The sequence below is a fragment of the Triticum urartu genome, chromosome 7A (assembly GCF_056163025.1).
Source record: "Triticum urartu cultivar PI428250 chromosome 7A, HENAU_Tu73, whole genome shotgun sequence".
Taxonomy (NCBI): domain Eukaryota; kingdom Viridiplantae; phylum Streptophyta; class Magnoliopsida; order Poales; family Poaceae; genus Triticum; species Triticum urartu.
This window is the reverse complement of record NC_141879.1, coordinates 445,931,845-445,953,262: the sequence shown is the minus strand read 5'-3', so window position 1 is coordinate 445,953,262 and position 21,418 is coordinate 445,931,845. Positions and strand designations below refer to the sequence as shown.

At 45.0% G+C, this 21,418-nt stretch overlaps 1 pseudogene across 1 annotated transcript; it reads right to left on the bottom strand.

Annotated features, from left to right (window-relative positions):
- Nucleotides 1–2,092: 2,092 nt before the first annotated feature.
- LOC125521035 (phospholipase A1-Ibeta2, chloroplastic pseudogene) lies at nucleotides 2,093–4,115 on the bottom strand (annotated as a pseudogene). Its single transcript, XR_015611851.1, has 2 exons — nucleotides 2,455–4,115; nucleotides 2,093–2,356 (listed from the first exon to the last, which is right to left on the bottom strand). The product of XR_015611851.1 is annotated as a phospholipase A1-Ibeta2, chloroplastic pseudogene (transcript).
- Between the last annotated feature and the right edge of the window lie 17,303 nt (nucleotides 4,116–21,418).

Here is a 21,418-nt window from a genome sequence, read left to right as displayed (position 1 = left end):
CAAAACAACAGAAACTGGTAAAGGTTGCTAGTTTAATATGCAAAAGTGATTAGTAAAACATCTAAGAAAATCAATGATTCTTGTTATCATTAATATGAGAAATAAACAATTTTTATTGCGTTATTCAATTTACAAAGAAATGGTAGTGCTATTTCAGTTGCCAAATAGCAATATAAGTCTCAACCATCAAAATTCTTATGCATTCTATTGTTATTTTAAAATGTGTTTTAAGCAAAATCATACTTGAACTTTTCACTATGTACGATTATATAGTTAATTGCAGAAAATAGTTCACTATCTATTATATAAGAAAAGCACAATATGACACATAACAAACTGGTGTATTAGAATTAACAAAAAAATCTAGTTATTTGTCTGGTGGACAAGCTCTTTATTAGCATATCACAATCGGCTACATAACCATACCTAAAAAGATTGTACCTGTTAGATCCATAACATGGTACCTATATTGATCGCATTCTATTTTGAAGGAAAACCATCATGTCAACTTTATTGATGCCCCTACACATCAAACACCGACAACGAGCAAAGATAACATGATCAAAATCCAAGAACTAAGCACATACTTTTAGATCTTCATATCGTGTTTAAATTTGTCATAACTCACTAGATCAACATTATTGTACTTAAGCACATCATATCTCTTAGACCACATAAGTGTACATAAACAAATCACATATGCATAATTGTACATTGACAAGTTGTATCCGTTAAATCTTCATGATTGTATCTAAGGAGATCATAACCAATATTACTTCGTAATTGTTGCTAGATATATCATAACTCATAAACCAACATAATTGCAATTAGATAAGTCTGACATGAAACTTATTTTAAGTACGCATACTAATTATCATTGTTCGGGAACTCGGTAACTGGTAACTGCTCGGTCGACTACTGATTAGCGATTAATCGGTTAATCGGCCATTTAACTGAATTAATCGGTCGATCATTAATCGGCTGCACATGAGAATATATTGGCAACATGTAACTAGTTTTTCACGTATTGTACACCACATAATCCAATGCTCATAGCTACGTATTATACATTTATACTAAAATATAATGTCGTAGCTCGTAGGCCTATAAAAAGCATGGACAAGAGGTAGAATTGTTACCTGGATGGTTTGATCATGATGCATCCAAACAGGAAGGCAACAAACCTACAGAATTGATGATAGATATGCATTTGTATATGCTCTAAACTTGTCATTGTCAAGATAAATGATTAAATGACAGCAATACATGTGACAACAAGAAGCCACACATGAAACATGACAAGATAAATTAAAATGACAACCACACAACTTGGCAATATGCAGCCACACATAACAAGATAAATAGCAGCCACACATGTGAACATGGAATAATTCACTACAAGGTTCAACACAAATAGCATAATAGGTAATAAGGTTCACTGACCACAAATACTCAAATAGTTCTCATAACTCGTAATAGCCTGAATTGCCGCTTCGGTTACCCCCCTTTTTTTATGGATGCCGCTTCAGTTACATGACCCATCACCGATTAATCGGTTTGACAACCAATTAATCGTCTGACAACCGATTAAATGCCAGTTAATCAGCTTGACCATTTAATGAAACGAGTACGTGCTACTCGCCTCAGTTAGGCATTGAGTAGCGATTAAATGGGCATTTAAATGATAACTCGGCCGAGTTCTTGAACAGTGCTAATTATTAGACACAAGTAGTGACTTACAAGAAAATATAACCAGTGAGAAAATGCCTCTTACCTTCTTTTGCTCTTAGGGAATGAGTAATAATGCTAACATATGGCATACAACAAATTTGGCTGATGAATGATTAGGCACTAACATGATCATCGATCGAGGAATACCTATAGGAGCGTTTTGCAATGGAGAGGCTAATGACTTGGGGGAGGGGTGGGTTTCATAAGTCTAAAATCAATACTTTCAACACATTAAAATGTTTGCATAAGATGGCGCCCTCGTATTTTCAAGGACTACAATGCTAGTTGCTCACAAAATGCAAATGAGATTTGAGGTATCATACAAATAGTGGAACCGACAATTTCTTACACAATTATCATATAGGACAAGTACCAATGCTTTATCACAAACATCTGTATTGACAGGTTTACATGAACATACTACCTCTGTCCAGAATTACTCGACGATGAAATCAATGTATCTGGACGTAGTAGTATTATCCATTCGCTGACAGCGGGATCTCCGATGGATCGCCCTTTCACACGTAGGCAACACCACTGTTTTTGTACATAAATACCAATAAATCAACAAATCTTGAGCTGCACAAGTCTTCTTGTGACTTTGACGTGCACACCAATTCTGTGTCTGCTGATCAAAGCAACACATCATTATCATCTTTACTTGGTAAAACTTGAGGACCGGCTATATATTCTAAAAGAATATCAAAAGTCAGCTGCTTTTACCCGCCCTGAACAAGAGACCAAACACGGTGCCGCCGACATTTCCCGCCGGTCCGTCGTCGTCCTCAGTGCACGCACTCAAGCACGGTGCTCGGCGCAACGAGACGACTGAGCGGCGAGCCAGGCATGTCAACGGCGCCACCGGCGTCGAGCCGGGCGCGCATGTCCATGGCCTTGCTGATGTAGAGCTGCTTGACGTTGCCACCCTGGTTCTTGAGCAGCCGCAGAATGCTGCGCTTGGCGTTGGCGCGGAAGGGGCAGTGCGAGCTGAGGAAGCCGTCGACGAGGTGGATGTACGCTTCCAGGTCGTGGCAGCAGGCGGCGTCGGCATCGGGACGGAGGTACGGGGATGCGCGGCTGTCAAGGCGGAGCTCGCGGCCGATATCAGCGTACCACCGGCCGCCGGGCCGCGGCGGGAGGTGCGGCACGACGTCGTGCGCGTTCACCACGCGGAGCACGCGCGCGCCCCGGGCCTCCACGCGCTCCGCGAACGCGCGGTTCCCCACCCTCGGTCCCCCGAACGAAAACACCGTCACTTGCTTCGGCGCGTCGCCGTGGCCCGCGAGCTCGTCGGCGATCAGCACCGCCAGCGCCGCCCCCAGGCTGTGACCCGTCACCGTGATGCTCACCTCCTCTCCCTCGTACTTTTTCAGTAGTCTGCGCACTTCGGTGACGACCATCTCTGACAAGCTCGGCGAACCGTCGCCGGCTGTCTTGTAAAGGTTCCGGAACCCGCACTCCACCTTTGCGTCGGAGGCGGAGACCGCCGAAGCTGCGGCGTCAACCGCTTCGGTGGCCGGGACGAGACCGGCGCGGAAGTTCTCAGCCCACTCAAGGACCGTGCAGGTCCCACGGAGTGCGATGACTATGTCGCGCCGGCCCATACGTCGGACCTCGTCGGGGCTGTCACACACGGCCACGTACCCGACGAGGCTCGTGCGCTGCGCGGCGCACGGCGCGGCAAGCGCGAGCCAGGACGGGAAGCCCACGGACGAGGTTGCGAATAGTGGCGCCGTGACGCGGTAGGCCGCGTCCTGGAGCGGGACGTGCACGGGGGCGGCGAGGTCGCCCGGCGTGGCGTCGGGCTGGGAAAGGAACGCGCCGTACGCGGCGTCGACGAACTCCCCGTAGCGGACGATCTCGCGGCGGAGGTCCGGGTGCAGCGGGTCAAGCAGGCCGCGCCAGCCGTCCTCGCCGTGCAGCCGCCGCCACGACGCCGCGATGTCCCCACGCGGCGACGGCCCGTCGGGCGGCACCGGCTGGAACAGGCGCGGCGACAAGTCCACCTGCTCCTCCTTGGCCACGGCGAAGTCGCCCTTGGCCCGCTTGAAGAAGGACGGCAGCCGCAGCAGCGGTGCCTGCTGCCTCCTGCGTGCCGGCTGCACAGGCGCCGCGGCAGTCCCACTGCTCTCGATGGCACCGCGGCTTCGGAAGAGGTGCTCGAGGTTACCAAGGTGCACCCTGTTGCTCGACGCCGCGACGGACGCTCTGGCTCCGTGTGTGGCGCTCACCGCCGGGCGGTGCAGCGATGTTGGCGGCGCGGCGGCGGAGGTCATGCAAGGCAAAAATGGTGTCGAGGCCAGCGGAGCCGCATACAGTAAGTTGGGTACGTACGTCCAAGATACGGAAGCCAGGAGGAAGAAGAGGCGATCGGAAGCGATGAGCTCACGAGTGCCTTTTTATAGCGGCACCAGCGAAGTTGGCGTCAACGCGGAAACTTCGTTTGTTACGATGATCAGGATCGCTCACATCATCAAGTCATTATCAGTCCTGATTCTGAACAGCAATACGTCTTAGATTTTGACATGATTTCAAACACGCAACTAATTTAATCTTTATAACTTTTAAATAAATAGATAATACCTTATGCGTTGCTGCCAAATCGGTCAAAATATATTTCAGTAAAATTGTATTGCATTTAACATGAATCGTCCGAGAAATGGGCGGCCTATCAAATTCTTTGCGAGATGAAGGAGTTAAGTAGCCAGTTTCAGGCTTCCAGCTCTAGTTTTCGAGTCGGTCGATCTAATGTGGAGGTTAACCTCAAACACCTTCAAATGCTCATGGACACGTCCGAATGTGTTCGCGGACAGCCGACCGCCAGGTGTGCCGGTCATCCAATGCTATTCCTTGATTATCCATCCCTTTGTCCAATGAAAATATGAGAGGGAAGGAAAAAAAAAAGGAAAAATGAGTTCATGATGGTGGGGTTAGAATGATCCTTTGCCGAGTTGGCAGTGTTGCCGGACACGCCTGGCTTACCTATATCTCCATTGATTTAGGGACGGGCAGGGGATTTCGGATCGTCGAGGCTAGTCCGTGAATAAACGAGGAATTATGTTGAAGGTCTAAAATTGTCTGAACCGTCATGTCGAGATGTATATAGGCGGTTTGATAAGCCAGGTTAGAGATGCCCTAACTTTTACGATTTAAGAGGACAATAATAAGAGAGCAGCCGCATGTTGTTTTAAGGCTGCTACCACATGGCTAGGGTTTCAGCCCCTTTAATAAAATGAGTGTTAAACTGCGGATTACCTTACGTTTAGGCTTATGGTAGTCGAGACCGTTCCACCATGCACCTTTTTATGTGATCTTGTGTAGATTCGGTAAACAGCGGTGGTTGTTACTTGTTAGACAGGGATTCATTCACTAGTCAAATTGTACTCAATTACTTCTTAGAAGATGGAACCTAGCTGCTTGGCAAGCAAGTCTCCATGTTCTTACTGAATCTCCTTTGCTAATTGCTATTGTACTTTTCGGTCCCTATCTCCTGTGAATTCTTTGCTTACACGTCCATGGCATCTCTACCTTTCCAGCTAATGCGAGATAAGACTAGCTCTTGGTTTTACTTTTCAAGATCTACAAACAACAAGATGAATTTTAGTCAGACAATACCATGTACCAATTACACCCGCAAACCTTTTCCATTATATTTATCATTTTTAAATATTCGTATCAATACTTTACATAATTTTGACCTATAGGAATGTGTTATATACTAATCATCAACCTTTGAATGTACTAATCACCAGCCTTTGCATGGTTATATTGGTGTGTCCTAGGACTTTTTGGGTTGAATTGCAAAGAAGAAGAAGAAGACTTTTGGGTTGAGTCAGACACGTCCTCGTTATCCTAAAATGCACGATTTAGTCCTATCTGATCCAATACCAAAATTACTCGAAGGTGCTATGCATTTTACCCAAATGAAAACCATCTAACTAAAGCCTCATCCAGTCATTTTGACTTTTGTTTTGCCGTGCGCCTGCCTTGAGGTGCAAAATGAACTTGTTTTTTTATTAGTTGAACTCACATTTTACTTGTATTCTGAATGCTTTAGTATAACTACAACGACAATAAATATGGATCAAAGGGAGTATCATGTTTTATTCAAGTAATGGAACGGGAAGGTTGATCTCGCTTCCTATTGGTTTGCATAAACATCAAACTATTTATTCATTAACATAATTTTCCCTTATGAGAGAGTAGCTGGGGACTATTAATTAATAAGAATACATCTGTGGGTAAAATGATGAGTAGCTATTAATTAACCCATCGTGTGTTTTCTATTTGATCCATTTGTTGGAAATATGCCCTAGAGGCAATAATAAATTGGTTATTATTATATTTCCTTGTTCATGATAATCGTTTATTATCCATGCTAGAATTGTATTGATAGGAAACTCAGATACATGTGTGGATACATAGACAACACCATGTCCCTAGTAAGCCTCTAGTTGACTAGCTCGTTGATCAATAGATGGTTACGGTTTCCTCACCATGGACATTGGATGTCGTTGATAACGGGATCACATCATTAGGAGAATGATGTGATGGACAAGACCCAATCCTAAGCCTAGCACAAGATCGTGTAGTTCGTTTGCTAAAGCTTTTCTAATGTCAAGTATCATTTCCTTAGACCATGAGATTGTGCAACTCCCGGATACCGTAGGAGTGCTTTGGGTGTGCCAAACGTCAAAACGTAACTGGGTGGCTATAAAGGTACACTACAGGTATCTCCGAAAGTGTCTGTTGGGTTGGCATGAATCGAGACTGGGATTTGTCACTCCGTGTAAACGGAGAGGTATCTCTGGGCCCACTCGGTAGGACATCATCATATTGTGCACAATGTGACCAAGGAGTTGATCATGGGATGATGTGTTATGGAACGAGTAAAGAGACTTACCGGTACCGAGATTGAACAAGGTATCGAGATACCGATGATCGAATCTCGGGCAAGTACAATACCGCTGGACAAAGGGAATTGAATACGGGATTGATTGAATCCTCGACATCGTGGTTCATCCGATGAGATCATCGTGGAACATGTGGGAGCCAACATGGGTATCCAGATCCCGCTGTTGGTTATTGGCCGGAGAGTTGTCTCGGTCATGTCTGCATGGTTCCCGAACCCGTAGGGTCTACACACTTAAGGTTCGGTGACGCTAGAGTTGTTATGAGAAATAGTATGTGGTTACCGAAGGTTGTTCGGAGTCTCGGATGAGATCCCGGACATGACGAGGAGCTCCGGAATGGTCCGGAGGTGAAGATCAGTATATTGGACGAAGGGTATTGGAGTCCGGAAGTGTTCCGGGGGTATCAGGCTATGGCCAGCATGACCGAAAGGTGTTTCGGGAGCCCCGGCAAGTGTGGGAGGGCCTCATGGGCCAAAGGGGAAGGGGCAAACCAGCCCACTAAGGGGTGGTGCGCCCCCCACACCCTTTCCCACATTACTTGGGGGGTTGGGGCGCCTCCACCTGGCTTGGGAGGCAAGCCTCCACCTGCTTGGCTTGGGGGGTAAGTCTCCCTAGGATTTTCCCTAGGGAGATCCAATCTGCCTAGCCGCCGCCCCCTAGGGGAAACCCTAGGGCGCCTCTCCCTCTCCCCTTGCCCCTATATATAGTGGAGGGGTGGGAGGGCAGCCGTGACCTCTTCCCTGGCGCAGCCCTCCCTCCTCCTACACCTCCTCCTCCTCCATAGTGCTTGGCGAAGCCCTGCTGGAGAATCACGAGCTCCATTGCCACCATGCCGTCGTGCTGCTGGAGTTCTCCCTCAACTTCTCCTCTCCCCTTGCTGGATCAAGAAGGAGGAGAAGTCCCCGGGCTGTACGTGTGTTGAACGCGGAGGCGCCGTCCGTTCGGCGCTAGATCGGAATCAACCGCGATCTGAATCGCTGCGAGTACGACTCCTTCATCCGCGTTCTTGCAATGCTTCCGCTTAGCGATCTACAAGGGTATGTAGATGCACTCTCCTTCCCCTCGTTGCTAGATTACTCCATAGATTGATCTTGGTGATGCGTAGAAAATTTTAAATTTCTGCTACGATCTCCAACAGTGGTATCAGAGCCAGGTTTATGCGTAGTTTCTATGCACGAGTAGAACACAAAGCAGTTGTGGGCGTTGATTTTGTCAATTTACTTGCCGTTACTAGTCTTATCTTGATTCGGCGGCATCGTGGGATGAAGCGGCCTGGACCGACCTTACACGTACTCTTACGTGAGACTGGTTCCACCGACTGACATGCACTAGTTGCATAAGGTGGCTAGCGGGTGTCTGTCTCTCCCACTTTAGTCGGATCGGATTCGATGAAAAGGGTCCTTATGAAGGGTAAATAGAAATTGGCATATCACGTTGTTGTTTTGGCGTAGGTAAGAAACGTTCTTGCTAGAAACCTATAGCAGCCACGTAAAAACTTGCAACAACAATTAGAGGATGTCTAACTTGTTTTTGCAGCATACGCCTTGTGATGTGATATGGCCAAAAGGATGTGATGAATGATATATGTGATGTATGAGATTGATCATGTTCTTGTAATAGGAATCACGACTTGCATGTCGATGAGTATGACAACCGGCAGGAGCCATAGGAGTTGTCTTAATTTATTTATGACCTGCGTGTCAACATAAACGTCATGTAATTACTTTACTTTATTGCTAAAGCGTTAGCCATAGTAGTAGAAGTAATAGATGACGAGACAACTTCAAGAAGACACGATGATGGAGATCATGATGATGGAGATCATGGTGTCATGCCGGTGACAACGATGATCATGGAGCCCCGAAGATGGAGATCAAAAGGAGCAAAATGATATTGGCCATATCATGTCACTATTTGATTGCATGTGATGTTTATCATGTTTTACATCTTATTTGCTTAGAACGATGGTAGCTTAAATAAGATGATCCCTCACTAAAATTTCAAGAAAGTGTTCCCCCTAACTGCGCACCGTTGCGAAGGTTCGTCATTTCGAAACACCACGTGATGATCGGGTGTGATAGATTCTAACGTTCGAATACAACGGGTGTAAGCCATATTTACACACGCAATACACTTAGGTTGACTTGACGAGCCTAGCATGTACAGACATGGCCTCAGAACACGGAAGACCGAAAGGTCGAACATGAGTCGTATAGAAGATACGATCAACATGAGATGTTCACCGTTGATGACTAGTCCGTCTCACGTGATGATCGGACACGGCCTAGTCGATTCGGATCATGTTTCACTTAGATGACTAGAGGGATGTCTATCTGAGTGGGAGTTCATTAAATAATTTGATTAGATGAACTCAATTATCATGAACATAGTCTAAATTGTCTTTGCAAATATGTTGTAGATAAATAGCTCACGTTGTAGCTCCCTGTTTCAATACATTCCTAGAGAAAGATTAAGTTGGAAGATATTGTAAGAAATGATGCGGACTAGGTCCGTAGTCCGAGGAGTGTCCTCACTGCTACACAGAAGGCTTATGTCTTTGATGCACCGCTCGATGTGCAAACCCCTACAACGTCGTCTGTGGATGTTGTGAACACCTGACAGACACATCCTGATGACTACTTGATAGTTTAGTGCACCATACTTTACGGCTTAGAATCGGGATTCCAATGACGTTTTGAACGCCATAAGACATATGAGATGTTCCAAGAGCTGAAATTGGGATTTCAGGCTCATGCCCGTGTTGAGAGGTGTGAGACCTCTGACAAGTTCTTTAGCCAACAATATGGAGGAGAATAGCTCAGCTAGTGAGCATGTGCTCAGAATGTCTGGGTGCTACAATCACTTAAATCAAGTGGGAGTTAAACTTCCAGATAAGATAGTGATTGATAGAGTTCTCTAGCCACTATCACTAAGCTACTAGATCTTCGGGATGAACTATGACATGCAAGGGATGGAGTTGATCCCGGAGCTGTTCGCGGTGCTTAAGACCGTAAGAGGTAGAAATCAAGAAGGAGCATCAAGTGTTGATGGTTTAACAAGACCACTGGTTTCAAGAAGGGCAAGGGCTAGAAGGGAAACTTCATGGATGGCAAACCAGTTGCCGCTCCAGTAAAGGAACCCAAGGTTGAACCCAAACCCGAGACTAAGTGCTTCTATTGTAAGGGGAACGGTCACTGGTAGCGGAATTACCCCAAATGCATGGTAGATAAGAAGGCTGGCAACTTCAACAAAGTATATACGTGTTATTAGTGTGTACCTCGCTAGTACTCCTGGTAGCACCTGGGTATTGGATACTGGTTCAGTTGCTATTACTGGTGACTTGAAGCAAAAGCTACGGACTAAACGGAGACTGGCTAAGGGCGAGGTGACGATGTGTGTTGGAAGTGTTTCCAAAGTTGATGAGATCACCATCGCACGCTCCATCTGCCTTCGGGATTAGTATTGAACCTAGATAAATGTTATCAGGTGTCTACGTTGAGCATGAATATGATTAGATCATGTTCATTGCAGTACGGTCATTCATTTAAGTTAGAGAATAATGGTTATTCTCTTTACATGAATGATACCTTTCATGGTCATGAACCCTATGTGAATGGTTCATTGAATCTCGGTCGTGGTAATACACATGTTCACGCCAAAAGATGTAGAGTTAATAATGATAGTACCACTTTCTCGTGGCACTGCCGCTTAGGTCATATTGGCGTAAGATGCATGAAGAAACTCCATGTCGATGGATGTTTGGAGTCACTTGATTTTGAATCGCTTGACACATGCGAGCCATGCCTCATGGGCAGGATGACTAAGACCCCGCTTTCAGGTACAATGAAACGGGCAAGTGACTTGTTGGAAATCATACATGCTGATGCGTGTGATCCAATGAGAATTGAAGCGTGCGGTGGATATCGCTATTTTCTCATCTTCACTGACGATTTGAGTAGATATAGGTATATTTACTTAATGAAGCACAAGTCTGAAACGTTTGAAAAGTTCAAGCGATTTTAGAGTGAAGTTAAGAATCATCATAACAAGAAGATCAAATTCCTATGATCTGATCAATGAGAATACCTGAGTTATGAGTTTGGCAAACACTTAAGACATTGTGGAATTGTTTCACAGTTGAAGCCACCTGGAACACCACTGGGTTATGGTGTGTCCGGACGTCGTAATCGAACCTTATGAGATATGGTGCGATCTATGATGTCTCTTATCAATCTACCGTTTTCATTTTGAGGTTATGCATTAGAGACAGCTGCATTCACTTTAGATAGGACACCATCTAAGTCCGTTGAGATGGCGTCGTATGAACATCGGTTTGGCAAGAAACCAAAGTTGTCGTTTCTTAATGTTTGGGGCTGCGATGCTTAAGGCTTCAGCCGGAGAAGCTCAAACCCAAAGTGGACAAACACATCTTCATAGGATACCCAAAGGTGATAGTAGGGTATACCTTCTATCTCAGATCCGAGGGCAAATTGTTTGTCGCTAAGAACGGGTCCTTTCTCGAGAAGGAGTTTCTCTCGAAAGAATTGAGTGGGAGGAAGATAGAACTTGATGAGGTTGTCAAACCTTTACTTCAACCAGAGAGTGATGCAACACAGAAAGATGTTTTCTGTGGCACCTACGTCTGCTGAATAGGAAGTTAATGATAGTGATCATGAAGCTTCGGATCAAGTTGCTATCGAACCTCGTAGGTCGATAAGGATATGTACTACTCCTAAGTGGTACGGTAATCCTGTCTTAGATATCATGTTGTTAGACAACAATGAACCTATGAGCTATGGAGAAGCGATGGTGGGCCCGTATTCCGACAAATGGTTAGAAGCCATGAAATCCGAGATAGGATCCATATATCAGAACAAAGTATGGACTTTGGTGGACTTGCCCGAAGATCGGCAAGCCATTGAGATAAATGGATCTTTAAGAAGAAGACGGACGTGGGCGGTAATGTTACCGTCTATGAAGCTCGACTTGTGGGAAAGAGTCTTTTCACAAGTTCAAGAAGTTGACTACGATGAGAATTTCTCACCCGTAGCGATGCTTAAGTCCGTCGGAATCATGATAGCATTAGCTGTATTTTTCGATTATGAAATCTTACAGATGGATGTCAAAACAAGTTTTCTTACCAGTTTTCGTAAGAAAAGTTGTATGTGATACAATAAAAGGTTTTGTCGATCCTAAGGATGCTAAAAGGTATGCTGGCTCTAGCAATCCTTCTATGGACTAGAGCAAGCATCTCGGAATCGGAATATATGTTTTGATGGAGTGATCAAAGCTTTTAGGTTTATACAATGTTTGCTAGAAACTTGTATTTACAAGAAAGTGAGTGGGAGCACTACAACATTTCTGATGAGTATATGTGGATGACATATTGTTGATCCGAAATAATGTAGAATTTCTGGAAAGCATAAACGGTTGTTTGAAGAGTGTTTTTCAAAGGAAGACCTGGATAAAGCTGCTTACATATTGGGCATCAAGATCTATAGAGATGGATCAAGACGCCTGATGGTACTTTCAAAGAATGCACACCTTGACATGTTTTTGAAGGAGTTCAAAATAGATCAGTCAAAGAAGGGGTTCTTACCTGAGTTGTAAGGTGTGAAGTTGAGTAAGACTCAAAGCTTGACCACGGCATAAGAAAGAGAAAGGACGAAGGTCGTCCCCTATGCTTTTGTCATAGGCTCTGTACGGTATGCCATGCTGAAGTACCGCACCTGATGTGTGCCTTGCCACATGTCTGGCAGGAGGGTACAAAGGTGATCTAGGAGTAGATCACCAGATAGCGGTCAAAATTATCCTTAGAGGAATAAGGAAATGTTTCTCGGTTATGGAGGTGATAAAGAGTTCGACATAAAGAGTTACGTCGATGCAAGCTTAACACCTATCCGGATAGCTCTGAGTAGAGATACCGGATACGTATAATGGAGCAATAATTTGGAATAGCTCCAAGTGGAACGTGGTAGCAGCATCTACGATATAAAATTTTGCGAATACAAAGGGATCTGAATATGGCAAGACCCGTTGACTACAACCTCTCTCACAAGCATAACATGATCAAACCCAGAACTCTTTGAGTGTTTATCACATAGTGATGTGAACTAGATCATTGAGTCTAGTAGACTCTTGGATGTTGGTCACATGGCGATGTGACCTGTGAGTGTTAATCACATGGCGATGTGAACTAGATTATTGACTCTAGTGCAAGTGGGAGACTGTTGGAAATATGCCCTAGAGGCAATAATAAATTGGTTATTATTATATTTCCTTGTTCATGATAATCGTTTATTATCCATGCTAGAATTGTATTGATAGGAAACTCAGATACATGTGTGGATACATAGACAACACCATGTCCCTAGTAAGCCTCTAGTTGACTAGCTCGTTGATCAATAGATGGTTACGGTTTCCTCACCATGGACATTGGATGTCGTTGATAACGGGATCACATCATTAGGAGAATGATGTGATGGACAAGACCCAATCCTAAGCCTAGCACAAGATCGTGTAGTTCGTTTGCTAAAGCTTTTCTAATGTCAAGTATCATTTCCTTAGACCATGAGATTGTGCAACTCCCGGATACCGTAGGAGTGCTTTGGGTGTGCCAAACGTCAAAACGTAACTGGGTGGCTATAAAGGTACACTACAGGTATCTCCGAAAGTGTCTGTTGGGTTGGCATGAATCGAGACTGGGATTTGTCACTCCGTGTAAACGGAGAGGTATCTCTGGGCCCACTCGGTAGGACATCATCATATTGTGCACAATGTGACCAAGGAGTTGATCATGGGATGATGTGTTATGGAACGAGTAAAGAGACTTGCCGGTACCGAGATTGAACAAGGTATCGAGATACCGATGATCGAATCTCGGGCAAGTACAATACCGCTGGACAAAGGGAATTGAATACGGGATTGATTGAATCCTCAACATCGTGGTTCATCCGATGAGATCATCGTGGAACATGTGGGAGCCAACATGGGTATCCAGATCCCGCTGTTGGTTATTGGCCGGAGAGTTGTCTCGGTCATGTCTGCATGGTTCCCGAACCCGTAGGGTCTACACACTTAAGGTTCGGTGACGCTAGAGTTGTTATGGGAAATAGTATGTGGTTACCGAAGGTTGTTCGGAGTCTCGGATGAGATCCCGGACATGACGAGGAGATCCGGAATGGTCCGGAGGTGAAGATCAGTATATTGGACGAAGGGTATTGGAGTTCGGAAGTGTTCCGGGGGTATCAGGCTATGGCCAGCATGACCGAAAGGTGTTTCGGGAGCCCCGGCAAGTGTGGGAGGGCCTCATGGGCCAAAGGGGAAGGGGCAAACCAGCCCACTAAGGGGTGGTGCGCCCCCCACACCCTTTCCCACGTTACTTGGGGGGTTGGGGCGCCTCCACCTGGCTTGGGAGGCAAGCCTCCACCTGCTTGGCTTGGGGGGTAAGTCTCCCTAGGATTTTCCCTAGGGAGATCCAATCTGCCTAGCCGCCGCCCCCTAGGGGAAACCCTAGGGCGCCTCCCCCTCTCCCCTTGCCCCTATATATAGTGGAGGGGTGGGAGGGCAGCCGTGACCTCTTCCCTGGCGCAGCCCTCCCTCCTCCTACACCTCCTCCTCCTCCATAGTGCTTGGCGAAGCCCTGCTGGAGAATCACGAGCTCCATTGCCACCATGCCGTCGTGCTGCTGGAGTTCTCCCTCAACTTCTCCTCTCCCCTTGCTGGATCAAGAAGGAGGAGAAGTCCCCGGGCTGTACGTGTGTTGAACGCGGAGGCGCCGTCCGTTCGGCGCTAGATCGGAATCAACCGCGATCTGAATCGCTGCGAGTACGACTCCTTCATCCGCGTTCTTGCAATGCTTCCGCTTAGCGATCTACAAGGGTATGTAGATGCACTCTCCTTCCCCTCGTTGCTAGATTACTCCATAGATTGATCTTGGTGATGCGTAGAAAATTTTAAATTTCTGCTACGATCTCCAACACCATCTACATGATAAATTTTGTTTTAATGCTCTATTGAACGATGTTTCGCCTTGCAACATATCTCACATTTTTGGGTCTTGGTTATGGCGTTTCCATTTCTCTTCGCTTGCTTATCAATGTTGGCCTCGCTACAACTTTATTTATTTGACTATGCGGAAATGATATTTACATCTGACAGGAAGGAATTATAATATTTTTGCACAAAGTTTAAATTTTTTTTTGACTTCATAATAAATCTGGGTTGCATATGCATCCTCAATGCAAAGAGCACGATAATATAAATTGTATTGAAAAAAAAAAACTTGCTCGTAACTGTTAAGCTAGTATTTAGTTCCATCTGATTACTATGACAAAGAAGAGTAGTAAGACTTCGAACTATGCCTATAGTCTTAGGGACTGTTCACATGGATCTGGTCCTAGACAATATACAAGTAATATTCTTGTCTACACAAGGAGGAGACATTTGTAAGGCATACACGTACTAGTGCACTCAACGATGGAGCTGCTGGAATTGGTCATGCAATTAAAAAAGGGTTTGATTCTGAGATGAGGCTCCAACCAAGCCTAGCTAGCAGCCATGCAATTTTTTTAATCGAAGCGTAGGTGGGAATGACAGAGTTTTAAGGTACGCGTATTCTGTGATATAGTAGTTAGGTTTAATTAGGTCAATGCTGCCTGTGTGTTTGCTGGATTCATCCGATGGATTCGCCTCATCAGGAATCATGCTCGTGCTCCCAGTTCAGCTATGTACAGTACGATAAAACTTGCTTAAAAACAGCCTAATTGTTCTGCTTGTTAAAAGCTTGTGGACAGATGGCAGACTCTAAAACTGCTGCTGGGGTGCTGCTTGGCCATTTTTACAACAACCAGTTATAAGATGTACGTGTATAAATAGTACGAGTTTTAATTTTAAAATAGGCTTTGGTTCCTCTTTATAGATAAATTCACACGTCCAAAAGGTACGAAGTGCCGGAGGAAACCTCATACAAGCCGATAAAACATATACAACCGACAAGGCCAACAAAGCACCAGGGATGAGTTGTTGGATGCCACCAGTGTGCCGTTAAATGAAGCACATGAATGGTTGAACCACAACTTGAAGAAATCTAAGCAACCCACAAGCCACAAACATATGTCCCCTTCGTGAAACCATCATAGCATGCCTCAAAGTCCATACAAATCGGTCAATGAAAAAGGCCTTCTACCCTTTCACTTCGGATCCAAAAACGCCGCCCTTTCCGACAAGTAGAAGTGACTTAGAGTGATGATCCGCACTAGCCAAAGAACGCCGCCAAAGCTGAAGGAACCCGCACTCCCCAACAATGCCCCATGTGAGATCCACAATCTATAATCACAGACAAGGGTTTTTACCTAGAGTACAGGCAGAGGGCAGTAGGAGACCCACAATGGCACCCCAAACAGGGGAGCAGCGCATACATGTGAGATCATCGTCAATATCGAAAAGTTGAGTTTGTGCTCGAAACCTCAGTCGCACCTTGCGCGGACCCTAGCCATTGAGCCCATTTATGAGTGACTTTTGCATGCATTTTACTCGTCTCTAAACGGGATATTCCCGGATATTATTGAGATTATGCATTCGATTTTCTCACTAATGACTAACAAAAACAACTATTTACAACTCTCCTTGTTTATTTTGTTCCTTGCAAAAATGGGTGTTTTTAGGTAAAAAAATCAAGCCATATATGTGATAATCCAGAGGAGATGGCCATTTCCATATAATTAGCCACACGGCACAGAAGATAAGATGGTGTGTGGTACGAACACGACCGTTCGTACCAGCAGCCGTACCAGGTGCCACCGCCTCCTGATGTCATCCCTGACAACATTCGTGAAGAGGCCCGAGCCAAATACGCAATAGAGACGCCACGAAATCCTATGATGTTCGTGTGCACTATATTCATCTTTAACATAAGAAGCTAGTGTATCATTAACATTGTACTCAAACTAGAACAGGAAGTGTTCGGTAATTTTCTTAGAGCAACAAATTGTATCATAGATTTCATACAAATCATGAGCATGACTATTCAATAACCTTAGCCTATCCTCCGATTGTTTCCTTTTTTGAGGCAAACATGTCTTCATAAATTTTGCAAAACCCTTCTATTGAGCCAGCTGGGGTTTTAGAACAAACATGCATGGATTCAAGAATATCCATGTAGTATCTCTCTTTGGTAGCGAGGATTTTAGGTGCTTCATCAACCCTAACACTAGTAAGTACAACTAATTTTTTGGTAATTTTTATATTCTACCCATAACTACAGATATAAAACAACTACAAAACAGAAATAAAAGCTATTTGGTGATAAAGTAAACTAATGCACACTAGAATATTCATCCTAGCGCTATAATCCTCGACAACAACGCCAGAAAGGGCTTGATAATCCTCAAGTGTAGGGAGTATTGTAGCCCTTTTCAAAGTGGAGGTGGTAGGTATGGAGTGTCAAACCCAAAAGAAGGATATTTTTCTGCCGTTTTGCATGATTTTTTCCTGTGTTGATTTTTCTGTGGCTGATTTACAATTTGGTCCGCCAACCTGCATTCGGTATGGTGGTTCGGCCGGTTCCAACACGGCGCTTTTGGCCGGCCGGCTTCATCATCAGTGGACACCGCATCCGCAATATGGTCTGCCAGGTGAATTCGAACTATGTCACGGGGTCGTTGCATCTCGCCGTCATGCCACCAATCTGACCTCAACACTCAGGCCAAACTTACCTGATTATTCGCTTCGCATATATTAATTATGCAATTTTTCTTTCAATTATTATTGCTTTTTGCTTGCGCTATTTTATATGTGCGGGCAGTTGATCTCGAACGCGTCACGCAGTCACCTCGGCACACCGACGTCGTCGCCCTACCTCCGGTGACCAAATTGTGTCGTCACCTTGGCGCGCCACACTGTGTGGGCATCCCCACGCCATTACTTCATTGAGCCGACGTCTAATGCGCCAACCTGCTCCGTCACCTCGGTTGGGTCAGGGGTTTCGCCTCACCACGTCGACCGCACTACGTCGCCACTTTGGAGTGCCAAGCTCTATGCTCGGGCACCTCGGGACTGGCTTGGGGGCTGGGACCTTGACCGGCCGTAAGCTCGGACCACGTCATCAACACCGAGCACATTAACCAACTAAGTTGCTTTCATGCTCAACTTTTTTAATTTTTAATTTATGTTCGGTTCGACCAAGCATTATATTTGTGTCAAAAAACTCTGTTTGTTTAAAATGTTGTTTGTTAAAAACACTCCTTTTGCCCAAGTTAACCGGGGGCTCTTAAATTTACATGAGTCATTTTACAATGAAAGTTTTTCTTCCTAGTTGTTGCAATGTCTTTATCTACCATTCCTTTCTTGACTCGAGTGTGTGGTCAATAGCCGGATAGTCTGGTTTCTCTCTAAAACCGCTCGTGTTTAGTTTGCTAAACTGGCATGAGAAGCACTACACCTTCAAGATAGGAGGTTGAAGCCAAGGGCTGATTTGCTTGAAGTCTTAAGATCGGATGTGTCATGTTAAAGCACGACGAAAGCACATACTAATTTTAAGACCAATTTCATATTGACACCAAAAAACTTCATCTAATTTAGACGTAAAGTTTTTATGTGAGTTTTTTGGTTTTCCAAGCTTATGGCACTTTAAACCTATTTATGTGTCTCCAGCATAGGTCTCGCAATACAACGTCGGACACCTTTAAAGCTTCGGCAATATTAATGAGTGGCTATGGATAGAGCCGAACCCACCAAAAGCCAAGGTACTCCATGGACTCCTCGGCAAACCATTCTAGGATACTGCTTTATATGCATCGGTTTTGAATTGTGTCTTCGGTCAATAGTTGGGTTGCCCGGCTCCTGTGCTCGCCTCCTACGTTCCGCTTTGTTAGGCTAGGTGTGCAAAGCGAGAACTACTACGATTATGCTTCCAGCTCAAATGGTTAAGCGCCTCAGTGGAGAAAGCCAAAAACTGACTGTAATAATGGGCGTAAATTGGCCAGCGATCCGATGACCGTGTCAAACTATAGATCGATAGAGGTTACCCCATGTTAAACAATGGGCCTTTCATAAAATTGGCCAAAGTGTTAATGGCTTGACCTCGACTGATGCCGAACACTAACCGGGGGCTAGTAACTGGCCTCTCAACTTTAAGCTCCTATGACTAAGTGAAAATTATAAAGCCCGCATATCTGATTGCTTCGTTTCCGCTAACGCAACCGCCTCCGGGCACCGAGACATCGGCTAAGGGTTGTCTTGTTACTGCGGAAACACCATGTGTAGCATCTGCAAAGGGGTAGAAGCCGACGATGGGCCACTTTCAAATGATAAACGGTCGCAATGGAGTCAAAATAAACATATATCATTAGTGTTTGTATTCAGTATACAAGCATTGCCTTCAGTAATCATCGTTATAAAGCCATAAATATGCATCAAATTTGACTTAAGATTTTGGCCAAGCTGGGTTGCCTGGCTCCTATTGAAAGGATCGAGATGGACCTAGAGGGGGGGGGGGGTGAATAGGTACAATTGCAAATTTTAATTGTTACTTCGCAATTTTTAGGCAATAATGCGGAATATGAAAGTGAGCCTAAGAATTGCAAGTATGATGCTAAGAGCTAAGCAAGGTAAACAAGTGACACAAGCGAGTGAGTAAGCAAGCACAATATGATATAAGTAAAGGCTAACAGACAAGTAACCACAAGTAGAGAGTTAGGGTTAGGAATAACTGCAACTCCGAGAGACGAGGATGTATGCCCATGTTCACTTCCTTGGAGGGAAGCTACGTCACCATTAGAGAGGTGGATGTTATCACGAAGGCACACCAACACCACGAAGGCTCACTCTATTCTCCCTTTGAGATAACACCACGAAGGCGTTTCTCAACCACTAGTGGTAGACCTTGGGGTGGTCTCCAAACCCTCACAAAATTTTCGAGGGAAATCAAAATGGTCGATTCCTCGCTAGAGCACTCCTACCGCCTAGGAGTCTCCAACCTCCAAGAGTAACAAGATGCACCACAACAACAAGGGGGAATCAACTTTCACTTTGGTGAATGTGTAGATCGAGCACTTCTCCTTTGCTTCCCAAAAAATCAAGAGCTTTGGGTGGCTAAGGAGGGAGATCTCCAAGAAATCGAGGTGTGAAAATGGAGGTGAGAGAAATGGAGTCGTTAAGTTCTTCGTGAGGAAGAAGAAGACTATTTATAGGTGGGGATGGAATCTGGCCATTGGAGGCAGATTTCTGCGTATCCCGGAAGTTCCGGCCACGCACGGAAGTTCCGGACCCCGAAAGTTCTGGCCAAGTTCCGGCCAGGTTCCGGGCTACACAGAGAGTTTGCATCAACTCAGTAGTACCCCAGAAGCTGTTGAAACAGGGGACGGAAGTTCCGGAGCCCAGAAGTTCTGGCCAACCCGGAAGTTCCGGGGGACGGAAGTTCCGACCAGGGTCGGGCGAGGTTCCGGGCTACACAGAGAGATTGCACAAAAAGAGCAGTTTCTCTAGGTACCATGGAAGCTTCCCGGACCCCTGCTGGACCTTCCGGTCCCTAGAAGTTCCGGCCGTCCCGGAAGTTCCGGCCTGAACAGAAGCTTTGCACTGTGAGATTTTTCAGATCAATCAAAGAAAGCAAGTTGATTCCCCGGACGTTTTTATGATGCACTCCCTCTTAATAGTGCGACTGCCCTAAAGACTCAAGAAACAAGAAAACACTATGGAACTCTGCTTTTCTTGGGCACTCCACTTTTCCTTTTTCAATAAGAGAGGGAAAAACCATCCATTCTTCACTTTAACTTAATCAGTGTTTTTTTACACTGGAGCATGTGGCTAGAAACACAAATAAAGTTTTCATAGATGTCAAAAACAATTTAGTGCAGCAATGCACTTTCAATCTCCCTCTTTTTGACATAGATGACAATAATGCTTGAGAGGATAAACACATACAATATAAAGCAGTTTCAATGAAAAGGAAGGTACTCCCCCACAACGCATGCCTTATTTTAGGATTGCATTTGAATTAAATGACATGGTTAGAAGAGAACTCCCCCTATCACTGTGAATACCCACACAAGAATGATATATCGACATGGAATGTTTTACTAACCTTGTTTTTCATAGTGACGAGACAAATATAGATATATCATTGCCTGATAGATGTCTCTCACAATATGAGAATATAGAATATGCCATGTAACCCTTCATGCCATAAAATTCTCACACGAAGATAGATAATTAACGGGACATAATAGTTTCAAATAATAAGATAAGATCCAAATAAGAGCAAATAGGAGCAAAGGTTCAACGGTTCACCAAGCAACATAAAATAGGCAGATAAACAAAGATAAATGATAAGCCATAAGCCCTAACAAGCACCACAACATCTCCCCCTGTTTTCACCAAGATGGCAAAAAGGAAAGATGGAGGAATCCATAAAACAGCCCCTAGGAAAGAGATGCAGAGGGGTCATCAAACGACTCCCCAGAAGACCCTGGGCCGTGAGGGCAGTGAGAAGAGGCTTCATCTCCGGCTTCAACATCAAACTGAGCAAACTTGGACTGGTATTTCTCAAAAGAGTCACATTAGACTCAGAGCCGTGAGCAATATTCATGCCAAATGCATGCATACCATCCTTAATAGCCTTCATGCCCTTCTTCCTGTACTTGTGCTCCTCCCACTTTTTCTTGTGCATGTCTTGCTGCAGACAGAACATGTTCTTGAGAAGACGCCAAAGTTTGTTGCTCCTCCTTGACCTGGAGTCACTGAGCTCCCCACGATGAAAAGTATGAGAGCGGGGG